Below are 3,362 nucleotides of genomic sequence, written 5' to 3'. Positions count from 1 at the left end.
AATGTGCCAGTCAGATGATTTGAAGGAAGCTGCCTGTGCTGTAAACAGCCATCTTACAATGCGAAGAGAGAAGACAGACTGTCTCGCCTTGTTTTGAATTCCTTATCCTTGGTATAAAACTCAAGTGTTGTCTCTGTCTGCCAGAGCTTTTTCACCCAGACCTTCTTCATTATTGATTGTCCTACAAGTTCTCTGTGTTGTGCACAATATACGAATAAAGCTGATTGAGTGATTTCACCTCAAAGTGCTCAGTAAAGTAGTTTTTGTCCAAACATCGTGTTTCCAAAGATGCCTCTTTTTGCACACAGTCTCTGGTTACTTTAGAATACTTTACTAAAAAATGAAAAATACTGTATGCCAACTGTTGTTTGTAGTAACTGATCAACAGTAAGAAGAAACATTGTCTTTTTTAAAATTTTTATTAGCTTTATTAGACCTGAGCAACAGGTTACTACTCTGAAGGCCTGTAGTAATTGTAGTGTTTATTATTCATATGCTTCTGTCAAATGATCTGGCTATTTGGAGACTTTAACACAAGGGAGTAGCTTTGTGTTGCAAGTTGATGGGGCTCTGATACAGTCATGAATAAGGGCCAAACCGAGGGATCCTGGAAGGAGGTCAGCAGCAGTACGGGAAGTCAGCTCTGGGCGCCCCCTGTGGGTGAAAAAGGGATGAACCCATGAAAGTCTGATCAGGGGGGCGATGACGAATGGGGGGAAACTCTAGGTGAGGCCCAGATGGGTGACGGCCCCCGACACGGAGCCGCCGGGCAGCAGCCAACCGGCTCCGGCGGAGTAGACCAAACAGCCAGAGAAGCCTCAGCCGAATTCGTCGGGTAGCCCGTGTTTCGCCACCATGGACCCCCATCAGGCGGGGTTAAAGCTGGTCCTCCCGGAGCTCACCCCCAAGAGGGGGCGCTGCAGGAGACGGAACAGGAAGCTCGGATGCTGAGAGTGCTGGGGACTAAACTGGTTCCTCTCTCCATCCCAAACTCACCGTGTTTGATGTTTGTTGTGACGTTTATTCACAGAGAAATGAGGTAATTAGTCCAAGTTTGTTGTTTATTGTATGTTCAGAAACTCCAGCGGCTGTGATGAACCACAGCGAAGATAAATGAACCTGAACAGGTGATCAACTCAGAACCACTCCTACCTTTTCACTCTCTCTCTTTGGCTGAAGCACACCCGTTTCCATGGAAACCGCCTGCTGGCAAACCGAGCAGAGATTACATTAAGAACATAACATTCGATCTGTTACAATATTAAGTTCTCAGACTTGATATTTATTTTGCGATTATTAATAATCTCCTGAACACAGCAGTGACTGATTAGTTCATTTTTGGTCTGCTAGAAAAAAAGTCGCCTTTTTTGATTATTTCGGTGTTGGAACCTCAACGCACTGAATTGTGCAACACCTTGTTGAAATGATCATTCCTGAGATTCTTAATTTTGTTGGGTCATTCATTTGAACACGTTTTGTTTATTTTCATTTTTTGCTGCTGTTCTTTAATAAAGTTACGAAAGCTTTCCTGAGATCAACTCATTGTGCAGAAGTTATGTCAAGACAACGACGTAACTTCATGATGTCTTTGCGTCTTTATCAAATCCAAAAATCTGAGGAAGACATTGCAGTCACTGTAGTCTGCTAAAACTCACCATAGTGACAAAATGTATATATTTTGATATTAACCTTTGGTGAAACATTAGTTCTTTTAAAAACTTTTAAGTGCACAAATCATGAAACCCATAATCCTCATCAAGAACAAAATAAATAAATAAACAAGCTATAATTATACATTTTTATTTTTCAGTATTTTCTTTGGCTTGCTTAAAAAAATACATCCAAGTCGTACATAATCTTACATAAATTTGCAAATAAAGTCAATGTGTGCATTTTGGCTAATACTGTCACGCTTTTATTGTTTTCTCACCAGAAAAGATGCAGGATCCCTGCACTGGATACCTGGATGGAAAAAAGAAACAAAATACGTTATGTTTCGTACAAACGTTTTTATACTTACCGACAACAAAATAACTAAAACTGAGACTTAGAAAACATTTTGGTCAACTTCCTTTGTTTTCCACCTTGAACTTTCCAGTCTAGTCGTTTGCTTTGCTTTCAGTTGCGGCACCAGATGTTTTCAGCGGGGCAGACGCTTCTATTCTCGCCGCAGTTCAGCACCGAGCAGCAAACAGACACAGTAAACAGCTCACAGTCATAATTAACATAGAGAACAGACTGGGGCTTTGAGCCACTAAACAGTCCAATTCTCCCAGGACTCGACTGAGACTGAAAACAAAGTTGATTATTTTTATACTTAGATTCGCCAGCTGAACGCCACAAAGATTAATCTCGAGTCATCAAGCTGGTGACGACACACAACGCACATTTATTAACGTGGAAATGACGACATCTGCCTCCAAGTGTACAAATACATTCATAGTGTTTATATTTCAACAATAGCGAGAATTATTCATATTTAAAATGTAGATTTTAGGTCATTGTTGGCAAAACACTTATCTGTCACACATTTTAACGAGACTCATTTGTAAGACTAAAGCCTCTAATAAAGTCACGTGGTACAGGCACGTTCATATTCGCACACGGTTCATATAGAGAACAGTGACATCACAATTTCCATCCGTCAGTCACTGATTGGCTGAGGGATGATGTCACTGGTCGCATCACAATATCAGCAGATTTGCTGAGTTTTTTTGTAGAATAATTTTGTATGTAGAACAGCAGAAAAGGGGTTACGGATAAAGGATAAACGCCACCAAATAAATAAAAACTCACAGTGTAGGTCATAGACGACTAAACTTGGTGTCTGAGGAGTTTATGGGCGCGCCCGACACGCTGATGAGGTCGATGAGACTCAACGGTTCTCGAGATATTTCAGATTCAGCCAAAAAGGATGAGACTAAATGACTACAAGTCCCAGTAGGGAAGCCGCATTAATATAGGATTAGTTAAGGTTATGCTATAGGCTCACAGTTTGTCATGATGGGACTGAAAGAAATAACCTAGCTAGAATCAGAAAAGAAAGACGGACATAGACTCAGACCTATAAGATCAACTGAACCTGGGATCACAAAATTACTAAAAAACAAATAACAAGAGGGACTGAAATGAGAACAAGACAAACTCAACCAAAATAAGTTGCATCACATAATGAAACTAGAATGACCCTGATAGGAAAAACTAAAGTGAACTAGAAAATAACTGCTAAAATAGAAATACACTAAAAACTATTTTAGGTAGCAACAGTATAAATTAATAAACAGTGCAGATTTACTGCCTTACAAAGACAATCTTTGGTTTATAATCTTTGTGTGTAATCTAATTGAGTCCAGTGCCTCTGG

General features: G+C 40.1%; 1 long non-coding RNA gene across 1 annotated transcript; it reads right to left on the bottom strand.

Annotated features, from left to right (window-relative positions):
• Positions 1 to 487: 487 nt before the first annotated feature.
• LOC129362897 (uncharacterized) lies at positions 488 to 2,267 on the bottom strand. Its single transcript, XR_008606280.1, has 4 exons — positions 2,085 to 2,267; positions 1,931 to 1,962; positions 1,153 to 1,206; positions 488 to 654 (listed from the first exon to the last, which is right to left on the bottom strand). It is a non-coding gene; the product is annotated as an uncharacterized LOC129362897 (long non-coding RNA).
• Positions 2,268 to 3,362: the final 1,095 nt, after the last annotated feature.

Source organism: Poeciliopsis prolifica, unplaced genomic scaffold (assembly GCF_027474105.1).
Source record: "Poeciliopsis prolifica strain line A6 unplaced genomic scaffold, Auburn_PproV2 SCAFFOLD009, whole genome shotgun sequence".
Classification (NCBI taxonomy): Eukaryota; Metazoa; Chordata; class Actinopteri; order Cyprinodontiformes; family Poeciliidae; genus Poeciliopsis; species Poeciliopsis prolifica.
Note: the sequence above shows the minus strand (reverse complement) of the source record. Positions and strands in the feature narration are given on the sequence as shown.